Source organism: Festucalex cinctus, chromosome 5 (assembly GCF_051991245.1).
Source record: "Festucalex cinctus isolate MCC-2025b chromosome 5, RoL_Fcin_1.0, whole genome shotgun sequence".
Taxonomy (NCBI): Eukaryota; Metazoa; Chordata; class Actinopteri; order Syngnathiformes; family Syngnathidae; genus Festucalex; species Festucalex cinctus.
In genome coordinates this window covers 3,358,120-3,380,792 of record NC_135415.1, presented here as the reverse complement: position 1 = coordinate 3,380,792, position 22,673 = coordinate 3,358,120, and positions in this window count along the sequence as shown.

The window sequence follows — 22,673 nt, the reverse complement described above, 5'->3', positions numbered from 1 at the left end:
GTAGGAGAAGTGGGCAAAAGTATGCCCCCTGAAAATGTGCAAAAATCGTCAAAAATGGGACATTCAAAAATTCGTAGCTCACTTCCTGTTCATTTTAGCATATGGGTCCAAGAGACTTTTTTGTAGGTCTTTGGCTCCCTCATACACGTAAAAATTTTCGTAGATCTTGCTTAAACGTACAATCGGGGCTGCTTCGTTAAAAATTTCTAGGGGGCGCTATTGAGTCATTTTTGTAAAAATAGCACAATCAACAATAAAATAGTGTTCATTTTACCAGGCCAGATGTGTGTGCCAAGTTTCATGAGTTTCTGCGCATGTTTAGACCCTCAAAACTGGCGTTGTTTTCTTGGCGAACAGTGCTTAGCCACGCCCACAGCGATTCGCGAAAACTCACAAACTTCGTGTTGTGACATCATGAAGGCCGAAACCCTCATCTGAGCAAATATGAGGTTGGTCCAGTTAACGTGTTTGGAGAAAAAATGTACAAGAAAATTCGTAAGAAAAAAAATTGCCACTAGGTGGCGCTATCAGTAAGATGAAATATAAGTTCGTAGATGTCTTTAGGGCTGGACTCTCATCAAATGTGTGAAATTTTGAGAAGATAGGATCATCTCGGTCAAGTTCATGCAGCTTTTATTGTCACGAAAAATCTTCAGACTTTGCGGCACCGTAGCGGCCACGCCCTTTGGCGAAAAGTTACAATATTCGGTGTGGGGCATGATCAACATCTTAAGGCTTTTCTGACCAACTTTCAACTGGATCCCTTCAACGAGCTCAGCGCAGTAGCTAAAAACGTAAAGTATGACATTTATTATCACCACTAGGTGGCGCTATATGTATAACTGAATTTTATCATATAGATGTTTTCAGGCCGTGACTATTACGTTGCCTGAGAAGTTTGAGATTTTTTGGAGCTTGAACATGGGAGTTATTAAGCATTTGCTCTTTCTGGACAAATGAAATTTTAAAGACAATATTTGATGCCCCGCCCCCATCATATAGTATTTCGAAAAGGCAAGACTTTTTGCCCAGTTTTTCTCTCAGGTCTTGAGATGATAAATGCCAAGTTTGATGTGAATTGGATGAAAAATGTTTGCAGAGGGGGAAAAAGCATGACCACAGTGAATGTGCCAAAATAGGCCAAAATTGGACATAAAAAAATTCATAGCTCATTTCCTGTACATTTTAGCTACATGGTCCCAATAGACTTTTTTGTGCGTCTCGGGGTGCTACACGTGCCTGCCAATTTTCGTTGCTCTAGCTCAAACGTGCCAGGCTTGGTTTTTATTTTTCTACGCTAGGGGGCGCTATAGAGTCGCGTTGTTATGACGACTTCATAATATACAATTTTTCGCCGGGCCTGAGGAGTGTGCAAAGTTTGGTGAGTTTTCGTGAATGTTTAGGTACTCAAAAATGCGATCGTTTACGGAGAATAATAATAATAATAATAATAATAATAATTCGAACGAAAAACAATAGGGACCTCGCAGCGGTCGCTGCTCGGGCCCTAATAATAATAATAATAATAATAATAATTTTTACAAAAACAATAGGGACCTCGCAGCGGTCGCTGCTCGGGCCCTAATAACTAGAGCTGCGAGCAGCTATAAAGGGCCCTCGCAGCCCGGGCCACGTTGGGGTCCTTGCACGTTGGGGTACTGGCATCTTGGAAGCAAAATTTCTTTGAAAATGGCATAATAAACGTTTACATGTAGAATATTTTTTTGCCAGTGTGTGTGTCAAGCTCAACGGGTTTTGGTGATTGTTAAGACCTGCAAAAATCAGCGTCCTTTTTTATTTTTAGGCAATGAGTTGCCCTGATTTGTATTTTTTTGTAAAAGTGTATATACACATCATCGCTCGTTGTACTCATTGCACAATGTTACTTTTATTGTCCAAAGGGGCAATCAAAAATGAATAAAACAAAATGGAAACGTACATACGTTTGGATCGGTGTGAAGCCAGTGAACAATTTGAGTGGTGGAAACTAAAAGAATATTCATAAATGACTTAGTTATCACACTTAGAATGATTGTACATTTTTTGTACAAAATACCGTATGTGGGGTATTTTTTATTTTTTTTTATATAAGCCTCAAGGGCTAGGTGGCGCTGTATTTATAACTGAATGTTGTCATAGAGATACCTTCAGGCCTTGATTATAAGCATACATGTCAAGTGTGGGATTTTTTTTGGAGCATGTACCGTGGAGTTATTAAGCATATCCTTCATTCACGATATTGCTTTTAATGTCCATAGAGGCTATCAAAAATAAATAAAAATATATATATGTTTGGATAAGTCTGATGCCAGTGAACATTTTGAGTGGTGGAAACTAAAAGAATATTCATAAATGACTTAGTTATCACACTTAGAATGAGTTTACATTTTTTGTACAAAATACCGTATGTGTGGTATTTTTTTTTCATGCCTCAAGGGCTAGGTGGCGCTGCATTTATAACTGAATGTTGTCATAGAGATAACTTCAGGCCTTGACGATAAACATACATGTCAAGTTTGGGATTTTTTGGAGCATGGACCGGGGAGTTATCAAGCATATCATTTTTCATTGCGAAACACACATTTTGATGCCCCGCCTTCATCATATAGTATTTCGAAAAGTCAAGATTTTTCCCCCTGTCGTTGGCTCAGGTCTTGACATGGTCCAGGCCAAGTCTTAACTCAGTCGGATGAAACGTATAGGAGAAGTGGGCAAAAGTCTGCCCCCTGTGAATGTGCAAAAATCGTCAAAAATGGGACATTCAAAAATTCGTAGCTCACTTCCTGTTCATTTTAGCATATGGGTACAAGAGACTTTTTTGTAGGTCTTGGGCTCCCTCATACACCTAAAAATATTCGTCGTTCTTGCTTAAACGTACAACCGGGGCTGCTTCGTTAAAAATTTCGAGGGGGCGCTATTGAGTCATTTTTTTAAAAATAGCACAATCAACAATAAAATATTGCTCATTTTACCAGGCCAGATGTGTGTGCCAAGTTTCAGGAGTTTCTGTGCATGTTTAGACCCTCAAAACTGGCGTTGTTTTCTTGGCGAACAGCGCTTAGCCACGCCCACAGCAATTCGCGAAAACTCACAAACTTCGTGTTGTGACATCATGAAGGCCGAAACCCTCATCTGAGCAAATTTGAGGTAGGTCCAGTTAACGTGTTTGGAGAAAAACGTAGAAGAAAATTCGTAAGAAAAAAAATTGCCACTAGGTGGCGCTATCAGTTAGATGAAATGTAAGTTAGTAGATGTCTTTAGAGCTGGACTCTCATCAAATGTGTGAAATTTTGAGAAGATAGGATCATCTCGGTCAAGTTAATGCAGCTTTTATTGTCACGAAAAATCTTCAGACTTTGCGTCACCGTAGCGGCCACGCCCTTTGGCGAAAAGTTACAATATTCGGTGTGGGGCATCATCAACATCTTAAGGCTTTTCTGACCAATTTTCAACTGGATCCCTTCAACGAGCTCAGCACAGTAGCTAAAAACGTAAAGTATGACATTTATTGTAACCACTAGGTGGCGCTATATGTAGAACTGAATTTTGTCATATAGATGTTTTCAGGCCGTGACTATTACGTTGCCTGAGAAGTTTGAGATTTTTTGGAGCTTGTACATGGGAGTTATTCAGCATTTGCTCTTTCTGGACAAATGAAATTTTAAAGGCAATATTTGATGCCCCGCCCCCGTCATATAGTATTTCAAAAAGGCAAGACTTTTTGCCCAGCTGTTCTCTTAGGTCTTGAGATGATAAATGCCAAGTTTGAAGTCAATGGGATGAAAAATGTTTGCATAGGGGGAAAAAGCATGACCACAGTGAATGTGCCAAAATAGGCCAAAATTGGACATTAAAAAATTCATAGCTCACTTCCTGTACATTTTAGCTACATGGTCCCAATAGACTTTTTTGTGCGTCTCGGGGTGCTACACGTGCCTACCAATTTTCGTTGCTCTAGCTCAAACGTGCCGGGCTTGGTTTTTATTTTTCTATGCTAGGGGGCGCTATAGAGTCGCGTTGTTATAACGACTTCATAATATCAAATTTTTCGCCAGACCTGAGGAGTGTGCAAAGTTCGGTGAGTTTTCGTGAATATTTAGGTACCCAAAATCGCGATTGTTTGCGGAGAATAAAGAAGAAGAAGAAGAATAATAACTAGAGCTGCGAGCAGCTATAAAGGGCCCTCGCAGCCCGGGCCACGTTGGGGTCCTTGCACGTTGTGGTACTTGCATGTTGGGGTACTGGCACATTGGGGTACTGGCATATTGGAAGCAAAATTTCTTTGAAAATGGCATAATAAACGTTTACATGTAGAATATTTTTTTGCCAGTGTGTGTGTCAAGCTCAACGGGTTTTGGTGATTGTTAAGACCTGCAAAAATCAGCGTCCTTTTTTATTTTTAGGCAATGAGTTGCCCTGATTGGTATTTTTTTGTAAAAGTGTATATACACATCATCGCTCGTTGTACTCATTGCACAATGTTACTTTTATTGTCCAAAGGGGCAATCAAAAATGAATAAAACAAAATGGAAACGTACATACGTTTGGATCGGTGTCAAGCCAGTGAACAATTTGAGTGGTGGAAACTAAAAGAATATTCATAAATGACTTAGTTATCACACTTAGAATGAGTGTACATTTTATGTACAAAATACCGTATGTGGGGTATTTTTATTTTTTTTTCATATAAGCCTCAAGGGCTAGGTGGCGCTGTATTTATAACTGAATGTTGTCATAGAGATACCTTCAGGCCTTGACGATAAACATACATGTCAAGTTTGGGATTTTTTGGAGCATGTACCGGGGAGTTATTAAGCATATCCTTTTTCAGTGCGAAACACAAATTTTGATGCCCCGCCTTCATCATATAGTATTTCGAAAGGTCAAGATTTTTCCCCCTGTCGTTGGCTCAGGTCTTGACATGGTCCAGGTCAAGTCTTAACTCAGTCAGATGAAACGTGTAGGAGAAGTGGGCAAAAGTCTGCCCCCTGTGAATGTGCAAAAATAGTCAAAAATAGGACATTCAAAAATTCGTAGCTAACTTCCTGTTCATTTTAGCATATGGGTCCAAGAGACTTTTTTGTAGGTCTTGGGCTCCCTCATACACCTAAAAATATTCGTCATTCTTGCTTAAACGTACAACCGGGGCTGCTTCGTTAAAAACTTCTAGGGGGCGCTATTGAGTCATTTTTGTAAAAATAGCACAATCAACGATAAAATATTGCTCATTTTACCAGGCCAGATGTGTGTGCCAAGTTTCATGAGTTTCTGTGCATGTTTAGACCCTCAAAACTGGCGTTGTTTTCTTGGTGAACAGCGCTTAGCCACGCCCACAGCAATTCGCGAAAACTCACAAACTTCGTGTTGTGACATCATGAAGGCCGAAACCCTCATCTGAGCAAATATGAGGTAGGTCCAGTTAACGTGTTTGGAGAAAAACGTAGAAGAAAATTCGTAAGAAAAAAAATTGCCACTAGGTGGCGCTATCAGTTAGATGAAATATAAGTCAGTAGATGTCTTTAGGGCTGGACTCTCATCAAATGTGTGAAATTTTGAGAAGATAGGATCATCTCGGTCAAGTTAATGCAGCTTTTATTTTCACGAAAAATCTTCAGAATTTGCGTCACCGTAGCGGCCACGCCCTTTGGCGAAAAGTTACAATATTCGGTGTGGGGCATGATCAACATCTTAAGGCTTTTCTGACCAATTTTCAAATGGATCCCTTCGACAAGCTCAGCACAGTAGCTAAAAACGTAAAGTATGACATTTATTGTAACCACTAGGTGGCGCTATATGTATAACTGAATTTTATCATATAGATGTTTTCAGGCCGTGACTATTACGTTGCCTGAGAAGTTTGAGATTTTTTGGAGCTTGAACATGGGAGTTATTAAGCATTTGCTCTTTCTGGACAAATGAAATTTTAAAGGCAATATTTGATGCCCCGCCCCCGTCATATAGTATTTCAAAAAGGCAAGATGTTTTGCCCAGTTGTTCTCTCAGGTCTTGAGATGATAAATGCCAAGTTTGAAGTCAATTGGATGAAAAATGTTTGCAAAGGGGGAAAAAGCATGACCAAAGTGAATGTGCCAAAATAGGCCAAAATTGGACATAAAAAAATTCATAGCTCACTTCCTGTACATTTTAGCTACATGGTCCCAATAGACTTTTTTGTGCGTCTCGGGGTGCTACATGTGCCTGCCAATTTTTGTTGCTCTTGCTCAAACGTGCCGGGCTTGGTTTTAATTTTTCTACGCTAGGGGGCGCTATCGAGTCGCATTGTTATGACGACTTAATAATATCAAATTTTTCGCCGGGCCTGAGGAGTGTGCAAAGTTCGGTGAGTTTTCGTGAATGTTTAGGTACCCAAAATCGCGATCGTTTGCGGAGAATAAAGAAGAAGAAGAATAATAATAATAATAATAACTAGAGCTGCGAGCAGCTATAAAGGGCCCTCGCAGCCCGGGCCACGTTGGGGTCCTTGCACGTTGGAGTACTTGCACGTTAGGGTACTGGCACGTTGGGGTACTGGCATATTGGAAGCAAAATTTATTTGAAAATGGCATAATAAACGTTTACATGTAGAATTTTTTTGTTGCCAGTCTGTGTCAAGCTCAACGGGTTTTGGTGATTGTTAAGACCTGCAAAAATCAGCGTCCTTTTTTATTTTTAGGCAATGAGTTGCCCTGATTGGTATTTTTTGTAAAAGTGTATATAGACATCATCGCTCGTTGTACTCATTGCACAATGTTACTTTTATTGTCCAAAGGGGCAATCAAAAATGAATAAAACAAAATGGAAACGTACATACGTTTGGATCGGTGTGAAGCCAGTGAACAATTTGAGTGGTGGAAACTAAAAGAATATTCATAAATGACTTAGTTATCACACTTAGAATGAGTTTACATTTTTTGTACAAAATACCGTATGTGTTTTTTTATTTTATTTATATAATATGCCTCAAGGGCTAGATGGCGCTGTATTTATAACTGAATGTTGTCATAGAGATACCTTCAGGCCTTGATTATAAGCATACATGTCAATTGTGGGATTTTTTTTGGAGCATGTATCGTGGAGTTATTAAGCATATCCTTCATTCACGATATTGCTTTTAATGTCCACAGAGGCTATCAAAAATAAATAAAAATATATATATGTTTGGATAAGTCTGATGCCAGTGAACATTTTGAGTGGTGGAAACTAAAAGAATATTAATAAATGACTGAGTTATCACACTTAGAATGAGTTGACATTTTTTGTACAAAATACCGTATGTGGGGTATTTTTTTTTTATGCCTCAAGGGCTAGGTGGCGCTGCATATATAACTGAATGTTGTCATAGAGATAACTTCAGGCCTTGACGATAAACATACATGTCAAGTTTGGGATTTTTTGGAGCATGTACCGGGGAGTTATCAAGCATATCCTTTTTCATTGCGAAACACAAATTTTGATGCCACGCCCTCATCATATAGTATTTCGAAAAGTCAAGATTTTCCCCGCTGTCGTTGGCTCAGGTCTTGACATTGTCCAGGTCAAGTCTTAACTCAGTCGGATGAAACGTGGAGAAGAAGTGGGCAAAAGTATGCCCCCTGTAAATGTGCAAAAATCATCAAAAATGGGACATTCAAAAATTCGTAGCTCACTTCCTGTTCATTTTAGCATATGGTTCCAAGAGACTTTTTTGTAGGTCTTGGGCTCCCTCATACACCTAAAAATATTTGTCGTTCTTGCTTAAACGTACAACCGGGGCTGCTTCGTTAAAATTTTCTAGGGGGCGCTATTGAGTCATTTTTGTAAAAATAGCACAATCAACATTAAAATATTGCTAATTTTACCAGGCCAGATGTGTGTGCCAAGTTTCATGAGTTTCTGTGCATGTTTAGACCCTCAAAACCGGCGTTGTTTTCTTGGCGAACAGCGCTTAGCCACGCCCACAGCAATTCACGAAAACTCACAAACTTCGTGTTGTGACATCATGAAGGCCGAAACCCTCATCTGAGCAAATCTGAGGTAGGTCCAGTTAACGTGTTTGGACAAAAACGTAGAAGAAAATTCGTAAGAAAAAAAAAAATGCCACTAGGTGGCGCTACCAGTAAGATGAAATATAAGTTCGTAGATGTCTTTAGGGCTGGACTCTCATCAAATGTGTGAAATTTTGAGAAGATAGGATCATCTCGGTTAAGTTAATGCAGCTTTTATTGTCACGAAAAATCTTCAGACTTTGCGTCACCGTAGCGGCCACGCCCTTTGGCGAAAAGTTACAATATTCGGTGTGGGGCATGATCAACATCTTAAGGCTTTTCTGACCAATTTTCAACTGGATCCCTTCAACGAGCTCAGCACAGTAGCTAAAAACGTAAAGTATGACATTTATTGTTACCACTAGGTAGCGCTATATGTATAACTGAATTTTATCATATAGATGTTTTCAGGCCGTGACTATTACGTTGTCTGAGAAGTTTGAGATTTTTCGGAGCTTGAACATGGGAGTTATTAAGCATTTGCTCTTTCTGGACAAATGAAATTTTCAAGGCAATATTTGATGCCCCGCCCCCGTCATATAGTATTTCAAAAAGTCAAGGTTTTTTGCCCAGTTGTTGTCTCAGGTCTTGAGATGATAAATGCCAATTTTGAAGTCAACTGGATGAAAAATGTTTGCAAAGGGGGAAAAAGCATGACCACAGTGAACGTGCCAAAATAGGCCAAAATTGGACATTAAAAAATTCATAGCTCATTTCCTGTACATTTTAGCTACATGGTCCCAATAGACTTTTTTGTGCGCCTCGGGGTGCTACACGTGCCTGCCAATTTTCGTTGCTCTAGCTCAAACGTGCCGGGCTTGGTTATTATTTTTCTACGCTAGGGGGCGCTATAGAGTCGCGTTGTTATGACGCCTTCATAATATCAAATTTTTCGCCGGGCCCGAAGAGTGCGCAAAGTTCGGTGAGTTTTCGTGAATGTTTAGGTACCCAAAATCGCGATCGTTTGCGGAGAATAAAGAAGAAGAAGAATAATAATAACTAGAGCTGCGAGCAGCTATAAAGGGCCCTCGCAGCCCGGGCCACGTTGGGGTCCTTGCACGTTGGGGTACTTGCACGTTAGGGTACTGGCACATTAGGGTACTGGCACGTTGGGGTACTGGCATATTGGAAGCAAAATTTCTTTGAAAATGGCATAATAAACGTTTACATGTAGAATATTTTATTTGCCAGTGTGTGTCAAGCTCAACGGGTTTTGGTGATTGTTAAGACCTGCAAAAATCTGCGTCCTTATTTATTTTTAGGCAATGAGTTGCCCTGATTGGTATTTTTTGTAAAAGTGTATATATACATCATCGCTCGTTGTACTCATTGCACAATGTTGCTTTTATTGTCCAAAGGGGCAATCAAAAATGAATAAAACAAAATGGAAACGTACATACGTTTGGATCGGTGTGAAGCCAGTGAACAATTTGAGTGGTGGAAACTAAAAGAATATTCATAAATGACTTAGTTATCACACTTAGAATGAGTTTACATTTTTTGTACAAAATACCGTATGTGTTTTTTTGTTTTTTTTATATATAAGCCTCAACGGCTAGGTGGCGCTGTATTTATAACTGAATGTTGTCATAGAGATACCTTCAGGCCTTGATTATAAGCATACATGTCAAGTGTGGGATTTTTTTTGGAGCATGTACCGTGGAGTTATTAAGCATATGCTTCATTCACGATATTGCTTTTAATGTCCATAGAGGCTATCAAAAATAAATAAAAATATATATATGTTTGGATAAGTCTGATGCCAGTGAACATTTTGAGTGGTGGAAACTAAAAGAATATTCATAAATGACTTCGTTATCACACTTAGAATGAGTTTACATTTTTTGTACAAAATACCGTATGTGGGGTATTTTTTTTTCATGCCTCAAGGGCTAGGTGGCGCTGCATATATAAATGAATGTTGTCATAGAGATAACTTCAGGCCTTGACGATAAACATACATGTCAAGTTTGGGATTTTTTGGAGCATGTACCGGGGAGTTATCAAGCATATCCTTTTTCATTGCGAAACACAAATTTTGATGCCCCGCCCTCATCATATAGTATTTCGAAAAGTCAAAAATTTTCCCCCTGTCGTTGGCTCAGGTCTTGACATGGTCCAGGCCAAGTCTTAACTCAGTCGGATGAAACGTGTAGGAGAGGTGGGCAAAAGTCTGCCCCCTGTGAATGTGCAAAAATCGTCAAAAATGGGACATTCAAAAATTCGTAGCTCACTTCCTGTTCATTTTAGCATTTGGGTACAAGAGACTTTTTTGTAGGTCTTGGGCTCCCTCATACCCCTGAAAATATTCGTCGTTCTTGCTTAAACGTACAACCGGGGCTGCTTCGTTAAAAATTTCGAGGGGGCGCTATTGAGTCATTTTTGTAAAAATAGCACAATCAACAATAAAATATTGCTCATTTTACCAGGCCAGATGTGTGTGCCAAGTTTCAGGAGTTTCTGTGCATGTTTAGACCCTCAAAACTGGCGTTGTTTTCTTGGCGAACAGCGCTTAGCCACGCCCACAGCAATTCGCGAAAACTCACAAACTTCGTGTTGTGACATCATGAAGGCCGAAACCCTCATCTGAGCAAATATGAGGGAGGTCCAGTTAACGTGTTTGGAGAAAAACGTAGAAGAAAATTCGTAAGAAAAAAAATTGCCACTAGGTGGCGCTATCAGTTAGATGAAATGTAAGTTAGTAGATGTCTTTAGAGCTGGACTCTCATCAAATGTGTGAAATTTTGAGAAGATAGGATCATCTCGGTCAAGTTCATGCAGCTTTTATTGTCACGAAAAATCTTCAGACTTTGCGTCACCGTAGCGGCCACGCCCTTTGGCGAAAAGTTACAATATTCGGTGTGGGGCATCATCAACATCTTAAGGCTTTTCTGACCAATTTTCAACTGGATCCCTTCAACGAGCTCAGCACAGTAGCTAAAAACGTAAAGTATGACATTTATTGTAACCACTAGGTGGCGCTATATGTATAACTGAATTTTGTCATATAGATGTTTTCAGGCCGTGACTATTACATTGCCTGAGAAGTTTGAGATTTTTTGGAGCTTGAACATGGGAGTTATTAAGCATTTGCTCTTTCTGGACAAATGAAATTTTAAAGGCAATATTTGATGCCCCTCCCCCGTCATATAGTATTTCGAAAAGGCAAGACTTTTTGCCCAGCTGTTCTCTTAGGTCTTGAGATGATAAATACCAAGTTTGAAGTCAATTGGATGAAAAATGTTTGCATAGGGGGAAAAAGCATGACCACAGTGAATGTGCCAAAATAGGCCAAAATTGGACATTAAAAAATTCATATCTCACTTCCTGTACATTTTAGCTACATGGTCCCAATAGACTTTTTTGTGCGTATCGGGGTGCTACACGTGCCTGCCAATTTACGTTGCTCTAGCTCAAACGTGCCGGGCTTGGTTTTTATTTTTCTATGCTAGGGGGCGCTATAGAGTCGCGTTGTTATAACGACTTCATAATATCAAATTTTTCGCCGGACCTGAGGAGTGTGCAAAGTTCGGTGAGTTTTCGTGAATATTTAGGTACCCAAAATCGCGATTGTTTGCGGAGAATAAAGAAGAAGAAGAAGAAGAAGAAGAAGAAGAAGAATAACTAGAGCTGCGAGCAGCTATAAAGGGCCCTCGCAGCCCGGGCCACGTTGGGGTCCTTGCACGTTGGGGTACTTGCACGTTGGGGTACTGGCACGTTGGGGTACTGGCATATTGGAAGCAAAATTTCTTTGAAAATGGCATAATAAACGTTTACATGTAGAATATTTTTTTTGCCAGTGTCTGTCAAGCTCAACGGATTTTGGTGATTGTTAAGACCTGCAAAAATCAGCGTCCTTATTTATTTTTAGGCAATGAGTTGCCCTGATTGGTATTTTTTTGTAAAAGTGTATATACACATCATCGCTCGATGTACTCATTGCACAATGTTTACTTTTATTGTCCAAAGGGGCAATCAAAAATGAATAAAACAAAATGGAAACGTACATACGTTTGGATCGGTGTGAAGCCAGTGAACAATTTGAGTGGTGGAAACTAAAAGAATATTCATAAATGACTTAGTTATCACACTTAGAATGAGTGTACATTTTTTGTACAAAATACCGTATGTGGGGTATTTTTTTATTTTTTTTTATATAAGCCTCAACGGCTAGGTGGCGCTGTATTTATAACTGAATGTTGTCATAGAGATACCTTCAGGCCTTGATTATAAGCATACATGTCAAGTGTGGGATTTTTTTTGGAGCATGTACCGTGGAGTTATTAAGCATATCCTTCATTCACGATATTGCTTTTAATGTCCATAGAGGCTATCAAAAATAAATAAAAATATATATATGTTTGGATAAGTCTGATGCCAGTGAACATTTTGAGTGGTGGAAACTAAAAGAATATTCATAAATGACTTCGTTATCACACTTAGAATGAGTTTACATTTTTTGTACAAAATACCGTATGTGGGGTATTTTTTTTTCATGCCTCAAGGGCTAGGTGGCACTGCATATATAACTGAATGTTGTCATAGAGATAACTTCAGGCCTTGACGATAAACATACATGTCAAGTTTGGGATTTTTTGGAGCATGTACCGGGGAGTTATCAAGCATATCCTTTTTCATTGCGAAACACAAATTTTGATGCCCCGCCCTCATCATATAGTATTTCGAAAAGTCAAAATTTTTCCCCCTGTCGTTGGCTCAGGTCTTGACATGGTCCAGGCCAAGTCTTAACTCAGTCGGATGAAACGTGTAGGAGAGGTGGGCAAAAGTCTGCCCCCTGTGAATGTGCAAAAATCGTCAAAAATGGGACATTCAAAAATTCATAGCTCACTTCCTGTTCATTTTAGCACATGGGTACAAGAGACTTTTTTGTAGGTCTTGGGCTCCCTCATACACCTAAAAATATTCGTCGTTCTTGCTTAAACGTACAACTGGGGCTGTTTCGTTAAAAATTTCGAGGGGGCGCTATTGAGTCATTTTTGTAAAAATAGCACAATCAACAATAAAATATTGCTCATTTTACCAGGCCAGATGTGTGTGCCAAGTTTCAGGAGTTTCTGTGCATGTTTAGACCCTCAAAACTGGCGTTGTTTTCTTGGCGAACAGCGCTTAGCCACGCCCACAGCAATTCGCGAAAACTCACAAACTTCGTGTTGTGACATCATGAAGGCCGAAACCCTCATCTGAGCAAATATGAGGGAGGTCCAGTTAACGTGTTTGGAGAAAAACGTAGAAGAAAATTCGTAAGAAAAAAAATTGCCACTAGGTGGCGCTATCAGTTAGATGAAATGTAAGTTAGTAGATGTCTTTAGAGCTGGACTCTCATCAAATGTGTGAAATTTTGAGAAGATAGGATCATCTCGGTCAAGTTCATGCAGCTTTTATTGTCACGAAAAATCTTCAGACTTTGCGTCACCGTAGCGGCCACGCCCTTTGGCGAAAAGTTACAATATTCGGTGTGGGGCATCATCAACATCTTAAGGCTTTTCTGACCAATTTTCAACTGGATCCCTTCAACGAGCTCAGCACAGTAGCTAAAAACGTAAAGTATGACATTTATTGTAACCACTAGGTGGCGCTATATGTATAACTGAATTTTGTCATATAGATGTTTTCAGGCCGTGACTATTACATTGCCTGAGAAGTTTGAGATTTTTTGGAGCTTGAACATGGGAGTTATTAAGCATTTGCTCTTTCTGGACAAATGAAATTTTAAAGGCAATATTTGATGCCCCTCCCCCGTCATATAGTATTTCGAAAAGGCAAGACTTTTTGCCCAGCTGTTCTCTTAGGTCTTGAGATGATAAATACCAAGTTTGAAGTCAATTGGATGAAAAATGTTTGCATAGGGGGAAAAAGCATGACCACAGTGAATGTGCCAAAATAGGCCAAAATTGGACATTAAAAAATTCATATCTCACTTCCTGTACATTTTAGCTACATGGTCCCAATAGACTTTTTTGTGCGTCTCGGGGTGCTACACGTGCCTGCCAATTTACGTTGCTCTAGCTCAAACGTGCCGGGCTTGGTTTTTATTTTTCTATGCTAGGGGGCGCTATAGAGTCGCGTTGTTATAACGACTTCATAATATCAAATTTTTCGCCGGACCTGAGGAGTGTGCAAAGTTCGGTGAGTTTTCGTGAATATTTAGGTACCCAAAATCGCGATTGTTTGCGGAGAATAAAGAAGAAGAAGAAGAAGAAGAAGAAGAAGAAGAATAACTAGAGCTGCGAGCAGCTATAAAGGGCCCTCGCAGCCCGGGCCACGTTGGGGTCCTTGCACGTTGGGGTACTTGCACGTTGGGGTACTGGCACGTTGGGGTACTGGCATATTGGAAGCAAAATTTCTTTGAAAATGGCATAATAAACGTTTACATGTAGAATATTTTTTTTGCCAGTGTCTGTCAAGCTCAACGGATTTTGGTGATTGTTAAGACCTGCAAAAATCAGCGTCCTTATTTATTTTTAGGCAATGAGTTGCCCTGATTGGTATTTTTTTGTAAAAGTGTATATACACATCATCGCTCGATGTACTCATTGCACAATGTTTACTTTTATTGTCCAAAGGGGCAATCAAAAATGAATAAAACAAAATGGAAACGTACATACGTTTGGATCGGTGTGAAGCCAGTGAACAATTTGAGTGGTGGAAACTAAAAGAATATTCATAAATGACTTAGTTATCACACTTAGAATGAGTGTACATTTTTTGTACAAAATACCGTATGTGGGGTATTTTTTTATTTTTTTTTATATAAGCCTCAACGGCTAGGTGGCGCTGTATTTATAACTGAATGTTGTCATAGAGATACCTTCAGGCCTTGATTATAAGCATACATGTCAAGTGTGGGATTTTTTTTGGAGCATGTACCGTGGAGTTATTAAGCATATCCTTCATTCACGATATTGCTTTTAATGTCCATAGAGGCTATCAAAAATAAATAAAAATATATATATGTTTGGATAAGTCTGATGCCAGTGAACATTTTGAGTGGTGGAAACTAAAAGAATATTCATAAATGACTTCGTTATCACACTTAGAATGAGTTTACATTTTTTGTACAAAATACCGTATGTGGGGTATTTTTTTTTCATGCCTCAAGGGCTAGGTGGCACTGCATATATAACTGAATGTTGTCATAGAGATAACTTCAGGCCTTGACGATAAACATACATGTCAAGTTTGGGATTTTTTGGAGCATGTACCGGGGAGTTATCAAGCATATCCTTTTTCATTGCGAAACACAAATTTTGATGCCCCGCCCTCATCATATAGTATTTCGAAAAGTCAAAATTTTTCCCCCTGTCGTTGGCTCAGGTCTTGACATGGTCCAGGCCAAGTCTTAACTCAGTCGGATGAAACGTGTAGGAGAGGTGGGCAAAAGTCTGCCCCCTGTGAATGTGCAAAAATCGTCAAAAATGGGACATTCAAAAATTCATAGCTCACTTCCTGTTCATTTTAGCACATGGGTACAAGAGACTTTTTTGTAGGTCTTGGGCTCCCTCATACACCTAAAAATATTCGTCGTTCTTGCTTAAACGTACAACTGGGGCTGTTTCGTTAAAGATTTCTAGGGGGCGCTATTGAGTCATTTTTGTAAAAATAGCACAATCGCCGATAAAAAATTGCTCATTTTGCCAGGCCAGCTGTGTGTGCCAAGTTTCGTGTGTTTCTGTGCCAGTTTAGGCCCTCAAAATTGGCGTTGTTTTCTTGGCGAACAGCGCTTAGCCACGCCCACAGCGACTCGCGAAAACTCACAAACATCGTGTTGTGACAGCATGAAGGCCGACACCCTCATCTGAGCAAATATGAGGTAGGTCCAGTTAACATGGTTGGAGAAAAACATTGAAGAAAAATCGTAAGAAAAAAAATTGCCAGTAGGTGGCGCTATCAGTAAGATGAAATATAAGTTTGTAGATGTCTTTAGGGCTGGACTCTCATCAATTGTGTAAAATTTTGAGAAGATAGCATCATCTCGGTCAAGTTAATGCAGCTTTTGTTGTCACGAGAAATCTTCAGACTTTGCGGCACCGTAGCGGCCACGCCCTTTGGCGAAAAGTTACAATATTCGGTGTGGGGCATGATCAACATCTTAAGGCTTTTCTGACCAATTTTCAACTGGATCCCTTCAACGAGCTCAGCACAGTAGCTAAAAACGTAAAGTATGACAATTATTGTTACCACTAGGTGGCGCTACATGGATAACTGAATTTTATCATATAGATGTTTTCAGGCCGTGACTATTAAGTTGCCTGATATGTTTGAGATTTTTTGGAGCTTGAACATGGGAGTTATTAAGCATTTGCTCTTTCTGGACAAATGAAATTTTAAAGGCAATATTTGATGCCCCGCCCCCGTCATATAGTATTTCGAAAAGGTAAGATTTTTTCCCCAGTTGTTCTCTCAGGTCTTGAGATGATAAATGCCAAGTTTGAAGTCAATTGGATGAAAAATGTTTGCAAAGGGGGAAAAAGCATGACCACAGTGAATGTGCCAAAATAGGCCAAAATTGGACATAAAAAAATTCATAGCTCACTTCCTGTACATTTTAGCTACATGGTCCCAATAGACTTTTTTGTGCGTCTCGGGGTGCTACACGTGCCTGCCAATTTTTGTTGCTCTAGCTCAAACGTGCCGGGCTTGGTTTTTATTTTTCTACGCTAGGGGGCGCTATCGACTCGCATTGTTATGACGACTTAATAATATCAAATTTTTCGCCGGGCCTGAGGAGTCTGCAAAGTTCGGTGAGTTTTCGTGAATGTTTAGGTACCCAAAATCGCGATCGTTTGCGGAGAATAAAGAAGAAGAAGAAGAAGAAGAAGAAGAAGAACTAGAGCTGCGAGCAGCTATAAAGGGCCCTCGCAGCCCGGGCCACGTTGGAGTCCTTGCACGTTGGGGTACTTGCACGTTAGGGTACTGGCACGTTGGGGTACTGGCACGTTGGGGTACTGGCATATTGGAAGCAACATTTCTTTGAAAATGGCATAATAAACGTTTACATGTAGAATATTTTTTTTGCCAGTGTGTGTCAAGCTCAACGGGTTTTGGTGATTGTTAAGACCTGCAAAAATCAGCGTCCTTTTTTATTTTTAGGCAATGAGTTGCCCTGATTGGTATTTTTTGTAAAAGTGTATATATACATCATCGCTCGTTGTACTCATTGCACAATGTTACTTTTATTGTCCAAAGGGGCAATCAAAAATTAATAAAACAAAATGGAAACGTACATACGTTTGGATCGGTGTGAAGCCAGTGAACAATTTGAGTGGTGGAAACTAAAAGAATATTCAGAAATGACTTAGTCATCACACTTAGAATGAGTTTAAATTTTTTTGTACAAAATACCGTATGTGGGTTTTTTTTTTAATATAAGCCTCAAGGGCTAGGTGGCGCTGTATTTATAACTGAATGTTGTCATCGAGATACCTTCAGGCCTTGATTATAAGCATACATGTCAAGTGTGGGATTTTTTTTGGAGCATGTACCGTGGAGTTATTAAGCATATCCTTCATTCACGATATTGCTTTTAATGTCCACAGAGGCTATCAAAAATAAATAAAAATATATATATGTTTGGATAAGTCTGATGCCAGTGAACATTTTGAGTGGTGGAAACTAAAAGAATATTCATAAATGACTTAGTTATCACACTTAGAATGAGTGTACATTTTTTGTACAAAATACCGTATGTGGGGTATTTTTTTTTTTATTCCTCAAGGGCTAGGTGGCGCTGCATATATAACTGAATGTTGTCACAGAGATAACTTCAGGCCTTGACGATAAACATACATGTCAAGTTTGGGATTTTTTGGAGCATGTACCGGGGAGTTATTAAGCATATCCTTTTTCAGTGCGAAACACAAATTTTGATGCCCCGCCTTCATCATATAGTATTTCGAAAGGTCAAGATTTTTCCCCCTGTCGTTGGCTCAGGTCTTGACATGGTCCAGGTCAAGTCTTAACTCAGTCAGATGAAACGTGTAGGAGAAGTGGGCAAAAGTCTGCCCCCTGTGAATGTGCAAAAATTGTCAAAAATGGGACATTCAAAAATTCGTAGCTAACTTCCTGTTCATTTTAGCATATGGGTCCAAGAGACGTTTTTGTAGGTCTTGGGCTCCCTCATACACCTAAAAATATTCGTCGTTCTTGCTTAAACGTACAACCGGGGCTGCTTCGTTAAAAACTTCTCGGGGGCGCTATTGAGTCATTTTTGTAAAAATAGCACAATCAACAATAAAATATTGCTCATTTTACCAGGCCAGATGTGTGTGCCAAGTTTCATGAGTTTCTGTGCATGTTTAGACCCTCAAAACTGGCGTTGTTTTCTTGGCGAACAGCGCTTAGCCACACCCACAGCAATTCGCGAAAACTCACAAACTTCGTGTTGTGACATCATGAAGGCCGAAACCCTCATCTGAGCAAATATGAGGTAGGTCCAGTTAACGTGTTTGGAGAAAAATGTAGAAGAAAATTCGTAAGAAAAAAAATTGCCACGAGGTGGCGCTATCAGTTAGATGAAATATAAGTCAGTAGATGTCTTTAGGGCTGGACTCTCATCAAATGTGTGAAATTTTGAGAAGATAGGATCATCTCGGTCAAGTTAATGCAGCTTTTATTTTCACGAAAAATCTTCAGACTTTGCGGCACCGTAGCGGCCACGCCCTTTGGCGAAAAGTTACAATATTCGGTGTGGGGCATGATCAACATCTTAAGGCTTTTCTGACCAATTTTCAAATGGATCCCTTCAACAAGCTCAGCACAGTAGCTAAAAACGTAAAGTATGACATTTATTGTAACCACTAGGTGGCGCTATATGTATAACTGAATTTTATCATATAGATGTTTTCAGGCCGTGACTATTACGTTGCCTGAGAAGTTTGAGATTTTTTGGAGCTTGAACATGGGAGTTATTAAGCATTTGCTCTTTCTGGACAAATGAAATTTTAAAGGCAATATTTGATGCCCCGCCCCCGTCATATAGTATTTCAAAAAGGCAAGATGTTTTGCCCAGTTGTTCTCTCAGGTCTTGAGATGATAAATGCCAAGTTTGAAGTCAATTGGATGAAAAATGTTTGCAAAGGGGGAAAAAGCATGACCACAGTGAATGTGCCAAAATCGGCCAAAATTGGACATTAAAAAATTCATAGCTCACTTCCTGTACATTTTAGCTACATGGTCCCAATAGACTTTTTTGTGCGTCTCGGGGTGCTACACGTGCCTGCCAATTTGTGTTGCTCTAGCTCAAACGTGCCGGGCTTGGTTTTTATTTTTCTACGCTAGGGGGCGCTATCGAGTCGCATTGTTATGACGACTTAATAATATCAAATTTTTCGCCGGGCCTGAGGAGTGTGCAAAGTTCGGTGAGTTTTCGTGAATGTTTAGGTACCCAAAATCGCGATCGTTTGCGGAGAATAAAGAAGAAGAAGAAGAAGAAGAAGAAGAAGAAGAAGAAGAAGAAGAAGAAGAAGAAGAAGAAGAAGAATAACTAGAGCTGCGAGCAGCTATAAAGGGCCCTCGCAGCCCGGGCCACGTTGGGGTACTTGCACGTTGGGGAACTTGCACATTGGGGTACTGGCACATTGGAAGCAGAATTTCTTTGAAAATGGCATGATAAAGGTGGATTTTTTATTTATTTTTTTGCCAGGTGTGATGAGTGTGTCAAGCTCAATGGGTTTTGGTGATTGTTAAGATCTGCAAAAATCAGCGTCTTATTTTTTATTTTTAGGCAATGAGTTGCCCTGATTGGTATTTTTTGTTAAAGTGTATATACACATCATCGCTCGTTGTACTCATTGCACAATGTTACTTTTATTGTCCAAAGGGGCAATCAAAAATGAATAAAACAAAATGGAAATGTACATACGTTTGGATCGGTGTGAAGCCAGTGAACAATTTGAGTGGTGGAAACTAAAAGAATATTCATAAATGACTGAGTTATCACACTTAGAATGAGTGTACATTTTTTGTACAAAATACCGTATGTGGGGTATTTTTTTTTTATTCCTCAAGGGCTAGGTGGCGCTGCATATATAACTGAATGTTGTCACAGAGATAACTTCAGGCCTTGACGATAAACATACATGTCAAGTTTGGGATTTTTTGGAGCATGTACCGGGGAGTTATCAAGCATATCCTTTTTCATTGCGAAACACAAAATTTGATGCCCCGCCCTCATCATATAGTATTTCGAAAAGACAAAATTTTTCCCCCTGTCGTTGGCTCAGGTCTTGACATGGTCCAGGCCAAGTCTTAACTCAGTCGGATGAAACGTGTAGGAGAAGTGGGCAAAAATCTGCCCCCTGTGAATGTGCAAAAATCGTCAAAAATGGGACATTCAAAAATTCGTAGCTCACTTCCTGTTCATTTTAGCATATGGGTCCAAGAGACTTTTTTGTAGGTCTTGGGCTCCCTCATACACCTAAAAATATTTGTCGTTCTTGCTTAAACGTACAACCGGGGCTGCTTCGTTAAAAACTTCTAGGGGGCGCTATTGAGTAATTTTTGTAAAAATAGCACAATCAACAATAAAATATTGCTCATTTTACCAGGCCAGATGTGTGTGCCAAGTTTCATGAGTTTCTGTGCATGTTTAGACCCTCAAAACTGGCGTTGTTTTCTTGGCGAACAGCGCTTAGCCACGCCCACAGCAATTCGCGAAAACTCACAAACTTCGTGTTGTGACATCATGAAGGCCGAAACCCTCATCTGAGCAAATATGAGGTAGGTCCAGTTAACGTGTTTGGAGAAAAACGTAGAAGAAAATTCGTAAGAAAAAAAATTGCCACTAGGTGGCGCTATCAGTTAGATGAAATATAAGTCAGTAGATGTCTTTAGGGCTGGACTCTCATCAAATGTGTGAAATTTTGAGAAGATAGGATCATCTCGGTCAAGTTAATGCAGCTTTTATTTTCACGAAAAATCTTCAGACTTAGCGTCACCGTAGCGGCCACGCCCTTTGGCGAAAAGTTACAATATTAGGTGTGGGGCATGATCAACATCTTAAGGCTTTTCTGACCAATTTTCAAATGGATCCCTTCAACGAGCTCAGCACAATAGCTAAAAACGTAAAGTATGACATTTATTGTAACCACTAGGTGGCGCTATATGTATAACTGAATTTTGTCATATAGATGTTTTCAGGCCGTGACTATTACGTTGCCTGAGAAGTTTGAGATTTTTTGGAGCTTGTACATGGGAGTTATTCAGCATTTGCTCTTTCTGGACAAATGAAATTTGAAAGTCAATATTTGATGCTCCGCCCCCGTCATATAGTATTTCGAAAAGGCAAGATGTTTTGCCCAGCTGTTCTCTCAGGTCTTGAGATGATAAATGCCAAGTTTGAAGTCAATTGGATGAAAAATGTTTGCAAAGGGTGAAAAAGCATGACTACAGTGAATGTGCCAAAATAGGCCAAAATTGGACATTAAAAAATTCATAGCTCACTTCCTGTACATTTTAGCTACATGGTCCCAATAGACTTTTTTGTGCGTCTCGGGGTGCTACACGTGCCTGCCAATTTTCGTTGCTCTAGCTCAAACGTGCCGGGCTTGGTTTTTATTTTTCTACGCTAGGGGGCGCTATAGAGTCGCGTTGTTATAACGACTTCATAATATCAAATTTTTCGCCGGACCTGAGGAGTGTGCAAAGTTCGGTGAGTTTTCGTGAATATTTAGGTACCCAAAATCGCGATTGTTTGCGGAGAATAAAGAAGAAGAAGAAGAAGAATAATAACTAGAGCTGCGAGCAGCTATAAAGGGCCCTCGCAGCCCGGGCCACGTTGGGGTCCTTGCACGTTGGGGTACTTGCACGTTGGGGTACTGGCACTTTGGGGTACTGGCATATTGGAAGCAAAATTTCTTTGAAAATGGCATAATAAACGTTTACATGTAGAATATTTTTTTGCCAGTGTGTGTGTCAAGCTCAACGGGTTTTGGTGATTGTTAAGACCTGCAAAAATCAGCGTCCTTTTTTATTTTTAGGCAATGAGTTGCCCTGATTGGTATTTTTTTGTAAAAGTGTATATACACATCATCGCTTGTTGTACTCATTGCACAATGTTTACTTTTATTGTCCAAAGGGGCAATCAAAAATGAATAAAACAAAATGGAAACGTACATACGTTTGGATCGGTGTGAAGCCAGTGAACAATTTGAGTGGTGGAAACTAAAAGAATATTCATAAATGACTTAGTTATCACACTTAGAATGAGTGTACATTTTTTGTACAAAATACCGTATGTGGGGTATTTTTTTTATTTTTTTTATATAAGCCTCAACGGCTAGGTGGCGCTGTATTTATAACTGAATGTTGTCATAGAGATACCTTCAGGCCTTGATTATAAGCATACATGTCAAGTGTGGGATTTTTTTTGGAGCATGTACCGTGGAGTTATTAAGCATAGCCTTCATTCACGATATTGCTTTTAATGTCCATAGAGGCTATCAAAAATAAATAAAAATATATATATGTTTGGATAAGTCTGATGCCAGTGAACATTTTGAGTGGTGGAAACTAAAAGAATATTCATAAATGACTTCGTTATCACACTTAGAATGAGTTTACATTTTTTGTACAAAATACCGTATGTGGGGTATTTTTTTTTCATGCCTCAAGGGCTAGGTGGCGCTGCAT